The sequence below is a fragment of the Carya illinoinensis genome, chromosome 3 (assembly GCF_018687715.1).
Source record: "Carya illinoinensis cultivar Pawnee chromosome 3, C.illinoinensisPawnee_v1, whole genome shotgun sequence".
In the NCBI taxonomy this organism is placed as follows: Eukaryota; Viridiplantae; Streptophyta; class Magnoliopsida; order Fagales; family Juglandaceae; genus Carya; species Carya illinoinensis.
The window spans coordinates 41,467,903-41,475,834 of NC_056754.1; positions in this window are offsets into that span (position 1 = coordinate 41,467,903).

Consider the following 7,932-nt stretch of genomic DNA (forward strand, 5'->3'; position numbering starts at 1 on the left):
GAATTAAGCCGTAGGGAGATACGTGCTAAAGTTTTATCAAAAATAAATTAAATTATATTAAAATAATCTCAATTATAAATAATAATAAACATTATAATTACCTCCATTTCGTACTTATTAAGAAAATAAGACAAGAGAAAAGCTATGCTCACTAAAAATGGGTCCCAAATATGGGTCTTGATTTTTTTTTTCCCTTAAACTTAGTGATTAAAGAAATATTGTTAGTGATGTTGTAATGTTTTTTTTTTCTAAAATTAAAAATATAAAAAAAATTGATTGCAAAAAATATAAAAAAAAAAAATTGATTGCAAAAAATTAAAAGAAAAAAAAAATTATCTTCTCAGGACGAGTTTCATGCTGCATCCAAGCACGGCTCAATAAGTCAAATAGCCCCAACAGGCAACGAGACCTAAAGTGAGGTTCAAGTCCACTATGAGCATCATCCATGGGAGGTTTAGGTTACCCATAGCAAATACGCTAGGCAGGCAAGGAAAACCGATGAGAGAGTGATATTATACAATGTATTTTTATCTTATTTTCATTCTATAAGATAATATGTAATATATTTATTGTTATTAAATGATAAAAAAATATACAATAAATAATCATTCAATGATAACAAATATGTCATATCTTACTTAATAGAATAATATTAAAATGATAATATAATGTATAAAATTTTCACCCACAAGAATAGAGATGCTCGTTGAGGACGCGTCCTAAACAATAGATGAAAACCACATAATAAATAACTTCAAAGGTAAGGTAAAATGGTTGATATCTAATATATTCCCCTACTCTACTAAGAGCCTAACTAACTTAAGATTAGGGGCTCTTGTCTACTCCGGACTATGTTCCTGTTTTCAGGCACCAGATTACTACAGAATGTTGGTAACGGCGTCGGTAACCGTATAAAAAATCAGAAATGATTTGTGCAGTCGGGAAATGCAGTCGGCGTGCAGTCGGCTGTAAAAAAAAATTAATACGGGACCTATATGAAAAAAAAAATTATTTTTATAACTTTTTATAATTCATGTAGGTCCCCCTGAATATAAAACAATTTTTTTATAATTTTTTTTTATTCATTCCGTACAGCCGACTGCACGCCGACTGTATTTCTCGACTGTATGTAACAAAGCCCATAAAAAATAGACGAACTTTCACAAAATTAAGAAAAATCTCAAAAAAAAAAAAATTACATTTTCAATAATAACTTCATCAATCCGAACATATTTTTAATGGGCACCACAACTTTTACAAAATTTCAAAACGTTTTAAAAAAATTCAAGAATATCATACATTGAACTTTTTTACTTGCAAAAGTAATTCAATAATATATAATATGATAAAAATTATCTCAGATTATCTGAATTGATATGTGAATAATAATATTTTCTAGATTCTATTTAAATGTATTTGAATGTATGAAATAAATTGAGATGAATTTAATTTTTTAATATAAAATTTGAAAAGTAGTGAGTCCTATCAATAATTAGTTTGAGATGGATTGAGTTGATTCTAACAACCAAACACGACATTAATCTTTTGACGCGGTATGTTTATTATTTTGATTTATTTATTAGTTTTTTACTTGTTATATTTTTATCATCTTATGATAACATTTGAAATGATTAAAGAATATTTCATGTTTATTTAAAGTTATATTAAAAAATGAAAAAATTATAATAATTGAAATGATGATAAATAATATTTTTCGGACTTATTGCTCTCGATCTTAGACATAAATTCATTATGAGTTCTTCTACGTATAGGCAGATTGCGCACCAATTTGCCACCATCTGCTGATGTGGCAGGTCAAATTTAAAAAAAAAAAAAACCGAAAAAGAGGGAAAACTCTTATCTGGGCATTTCGCGTCTCCCTCCCGTACCTCCCGCACGAAATACTCAACGAAGACGCAGCACCTCCGTCCTCCGCAAGCAGCACCTCCATCCTCCGCGACCACCTGCTCCGGCCTCACGCACCTAGAGCACTTATGGTAGAGGCAGGTGGAAGTCATATAGAAAACTTGGGAGATCTTCGAGCTCTCGTAGGTGGCTGAGTATTTTTATTTCTGTAATTTATTTCCTCAGCTCTGCACGCTCAAGACTTCTGAAGCCCATCTCTACTCTCTAATCACATTCAGCCAAATTTGACTGAGCTTCAGAACTTCAAGATCTAACCTCTCCTCCTCGCAAGATCCGGGCTCTCTCCTCTCTAGTTCACACTCTCAAATCTGGGCTCTCTCCCCTCAAGGGCATCGTTATCCGTGTGCAAAAGAAAGGGGTTTGGGGATTGAAAAACTTGCAACTACGGGAACTACTTGTGGCACTCCCGGGTGTTTTCCCACTGTAAATTGGACAGAACTGGAAAACAGGGATCTGTCTCTACTAATCTCTATGTGTCCGTGCACGACAAGGGAAAATGGAAATGATGGGCAAAGTTCTATCAATTTTTGGGGAGTAAAAATAATAATATATAAATTGTGAGAGTGGCTTGTGAAGAGAAACCAAAGCTCTTGAGACTGTTAGGTTGCATCTGTTATGTGTTCACAACCTCTCTTTGCAAAAAGCAGCATCAGCATCATGGATCGTCACCAAACTTTGACTTAAACCTGATTTTTAAACTCAACGTTATATGTTTATCCTGTAATGTTCCGGAAAAAAAGGAGGAAACGTTTCTTGCATGAGGCATGAAAGCAGACAGCCTCTAAGTTCTGAAGCTCGATCAAATCTAGCAGAACGTGGTTTGAGTCCAGAGAGGAGAAGTGTTTCTCGAAGAATGGGAACTCTCGGGGAAGAGAACAGAATGGAGAGAGAGAGAGAGAGGGGAGAAGTGTTTCTCGGAGAATGGGAACTCTCGGGGAAGAGAACAAAATTCATTCCTGCCCGCTCCAGACAAAACGCTGCGTTTCATTTAGCCACGTCAGCAATGGTGCGCAACTTCGTCCGCAATACGCCTGCAAGAAGACTTTTCCATTCATTATACTTAGTCTTTCTCATTTTTTATATTAAATTAATTAAGGTTGGTTGGTTTGGTTATATAAAACCAAACTATTTCACTTCATATTATATAATCATTATAATTTTTTTAAATTTCTACACAAAATATAATAAATAATTCAATTTTTTTAAATCTTAAAATAAAAATTATATTATAATAATATTTTATTTAACTTTTAATAAACTATCTTATTTAACTTTTAATAAAATATATTATCTCATTTCATCTTAACGGTATAACCAAACAAGGTATTACAATTGTCCTCCTCCCCCCCCCCCCCAAACCACACACAACAAACGTGCCTTAGACTGTGGAAATTGAATTATTTTTATTAAATGTACCTAAATTAAGAATAAATTATTTTTTCATATAAAAGGTTTAGAAAAAAGAGTTAAATATTACCTAGATTTTTAATTTTATATCAAAAACTAAATTTATGAAAAGCCACATAGTTTTCTTTATCAAAATACTTAATTTCTAATTGATCTTTTTATGTTAAAACTAACTTAATTTTTACATAAAAAAAAATAATAAGTTTAGAATATTTTTTATTTTAATTTATGTGATATTATGTACGACTTTCAGGTGTGGCCGTCAAATAGTAGAGATAGAATATGTGATAGAATGAGTAGTTTTAAAAGAGAAATTATTTGCAAAAATCTTAAATAGATAAATCTCACATAATATTTTTGTTAAAAAGTAAATTTTACCTAGAGATGTAATCGGTTCAGTCTAAGGGGTCATATACCGAAAATCTTGATCCACCTTTTTTCAAGACCAATTACCTCTATAGACCAGACTAAACATTTAGCTATTAATCCGGTCGATCTAATAGCTAGTGTAAAATGGGTCAAATATATAAAAAGTTTAAAATCACTTATAATATGTATTTTGACTATTTTAGATCCATAAATAAATAAAATTCTAACGTTTACACTTTTAAATATCAACTATTTATCTTTATTTATACATTTTGTACTTGAAAATAGCTTTAAAAAAGGTGATAAAATTATCAAAATGATTCATATTCATCTATGTGAATTAGCCATCATCGTAATAAAATTAAAAATAAAAAATCGAGAAAATGAAATTAGAAAGTTCAATATCATCCAAACTCCAAATGCATATATAATCAATGGGTTAGATGTAAATTAGATAATTAACTTATATAATTACTATATAAAATAATATATGTAAAAAAATTAGAAATTATATATATATTTCGGTCAGTCCAGTCCAGTCCTATCCCAAAAAAAAAAAAAAATAGACTCATAGACCGAATCGAAAACTAAAATTCTAATATATATATATATATATATATGGACCGGTCCAATCTACTCAAATTTTCCAGTCTAAACCAAATAACTTACATCCCTAATTTCATTTTGGAAGAGTGCAAAACATTCTATTCTATTTTAGTGGAATTTATTTTTTTTATAGAAAATTTATTTATTTAGAACTTGTAATTATTTTAAAATTAAGTTTTGCTATTTATTATCTTCACACATTATATTATATTTTTTATTTTTTTAAATTTAATTTAATTCTTGCTAAATTAATTAAATTTTTTTAATTATTTTTGGACAATGCTAGGGATCCCGCTGGGGGATCCGGTTAACTTGTCCTGCTGAACTTTTTTTTTTTAATTTTTTTTTACAGAAAGATTAAGAAAATTATATTTAATTATATTGTGAATTTTATTCATTTTTTCAAAATATTTAAAAGTGTTAAAAAATGATATAAAAAAAACAAATCTGTTGGCTATCTCCAGTGGGGAGGAAACCAAAGTAGATGCAGATGCTGGAGGCATAAGCATCGGATAACTAGTTGTGGGTGACGCTGAAGTAACCGGTGGAACTGGTTTCTTCTTTTTACTCATGTTTTCTACAGGAATTCACGGGTAAGAAAATCAAGGATAGAATTATCAGAACCTTTGATGAATTCAATCTCATAATCAAAAACACTTAAAATAGCTTGCCATCGTGCAAAAATCTGTTTTGATGCAATGTTTTTAACATCTTGTTCTAAAACAGTTTTAGTAGTTTTGCAATCAATGCGTAAAAGAAAATGTTGATTAAGGAAATCACTCTGAAATTTAGAAATACATAGAACTACAAATAAAATTTCTTTCTTAATAGTACTATAATTATATTGTGCATGGTTCCAAGTTCCGGAGTGGAATCGAACAACCTGTTCAGAGGAAACTGGTGAAACAACTTGTTTCAAGATGCCGCCTTAGCCTGTGTCTAAGGCGTCAGTCTCGACAATTTTGAAGCTATTTGAAGTAGGAATTCCAAGACACGGAAGAGTTTTGACATGTATCTTGATTTGTTTAACAACATTGGTGTGAACATAAGTCCACGGAGAAGGATTGAAACGCAATCTCGCAAAGAGAGGGCGACATTGTTTTCTCATGTCCTTGTAGAAATCTGAAATATAATTCAAAAAACCAAGAAATCTTTGAAGTTGGTTTTTGTCAAGGATGACATCAGAAAATTTGTCAGCAAATTCAATGGCTCTCTGGATGGGACTGATTTTGCCTTCAAAGATGTCATAACCAAGGAATCTGATCTTGGTTTGAAATAGTTTAATCCTTTTTGCAGAAACAACAAGTCCATTTCTTTTGATGATCTCAAAAAACGTTTTAAGATGTTTCCAGTGCTCATCAATAGATTTGAAAAATACAAGAACATCATCTATGTAGACGATGGTGAAATCAGTGAATGATAGAAAGATATCATTCATAATATTTTAGAATTCACTAGGAGCATTCTTCAGTCCAAATGGCATGACGTTCCACTCATAGTGACCAAATGGAGTAGTGAAAGCAATCTTTACCTGTCTGACTCCCTAATTTGGATCTGCCAAAATCCGGACTTAAGGTCAAACTTGGAGAAAATAACTGCATCACTTAACCTATGAACCAAGTCATTCTTGTTAGGAATGGAATACTGAATCCATTCTAACACCATGTTCAATGGTTTGTAATTTATGACTAAATGGGATGTACCTCGCTCAATCTCAACGTTTTTCTGAACATAAAAAGTAGCACACGACCAGAGTGACTTACTATGCCTGATGATATTCTTAGCAAGAAGATCCTGGATCTCATTTTTACAAAACTCCAAAGTTTCTCTATTCATTTGAATAGGTCTTGCTTTGGTTGGAATTAAGTTTTCAGAGAAATTTTTAACATAAGGTAAAGAAACAACATGTTTCTTCCTATGCCAGAAAGCATTAGGAAGTTCCGAGCAGACTTCATAAATCAAAGTTTTTTTAAAATCTTCAATTTTTTATCTAAGTAAGGAATTATGCAAATTATCAGAAACACGTTTGAACTTGATTTCTTGTTTAAGAAAATCTAAGTGTTTTCTTTTTGCAGAAAGCAAAAACATAGATCTTCTAGCAGTATCGCGTTCAAATTTAGAAGCAAATTTAAACTTAACTTTCTGTCCAAAGGGGTCGGTAGTGATCCCATTGGTTTCAGAAAGGAATGGATAAATCATGTTAAGAAAAGGCATACCAAGGATAACATCATGGGTTAAATTCTTAACAAGCACAGAAGGAATTTTAAAACAAACATTGTCCTGGCAGACATGAGCCGTGTTTAGCTCATAACGAATCTTCGTCTTAGATCCGTTTGCCAAGAATAAATTCTCTTCGGACTTTTCAAAATAGGAGGTAGGGACTAGGCCTTCTCGGATACAATTAAGATCCGCTCCTGAATCGATCAAAGCAATAGCAGAGAATTTGTATTCAGGATTAACAATAATTTCTACCAAACAATACCATTTATGCGGAATAGAACTGTGAATCAAGCAAATATCCTTAGTTGGATTAGAGGGTTCAGCATGGTCTGATTGGTTTGATTCTTCACCAGAAGGACATTCATGATCAAATTCTTTATCCAACTTTAAACATGCTAAATCTTGTTTAAAAGAAGCATTTTCAGATTTGAGAGTTTTGATCTCTTCTTTGAGTTCAGTAATCTCTTTTTTAACAAGAGATACTTCATGCAATCCTTTAATGAAATATCTTTGGGTTTTTGTTTTTGAAAACGTCCCAAAGTTTCTTCAAAAGAAATCTTGCCCTTAGAGGACGACGGCTCTTTGCGAGTCATTGTCTCCTTAAGCTTCTTGAGATATTTCTCTTTTAGCTCAGGGTCTTGAATCTGAGAGATAATAGAGAGGAGCATGTTTTCATGTTCCTGTTCTCTACTCAAAACAGGTCCTTGTTCTTTTTCTCCCTCTAAAACATTGATTGTTTTGACTTTAGAAATACAACAAGAATCATTGCATCCAAGCTTAATATTTGTCGAGTTAGAATGATCAGAGTCCGAGTGGTAATCTGAGCCACTAGAACTAAGTTCATCCTCATCCGAAGATATAAGAGATCTATATTCGAATAAATGAAACAGATCTTCTTGATCAACAGCATTAACATTTAACTCATTAAGTTTTTTCTTAAAACCTTGTGGCTTCTTTGTACACTTATTCGCATAGTGTCTAGGTTGGCCACAATTAAAACATGTTCCCTTTGCAGGGGTTTTTGAAACCTTTTTGTGAAATGGTTTCTTTCTCGAAACTGGTTTTGAAACAGGTTTTTTGTAAAATTCCTCACGGGATCTGTTATAGTTCTTGCGAGGTTTTGAAAACCTTTTAGAACTTTTTCTATGTTGCACAGATGGAGCAATAGGAGGAAGGCCAAATTGTTCGCAAAAGTTTCCCATCTCGTATTTGGCTTTCTTTCTATCTTTCATCTGTTGAGCAATCATCCTTTGATCATTGCACATACTAATACCAAGTTTCTGAATAATACTTACAATGTCACCATAAGTATAATTATCATAATTCAGATAATCCGAAGTATCAGTAAGTGAGTCATTTACCTTGATGGCGAATAAACGAGGCAATCCATCAATGAACTTCTCT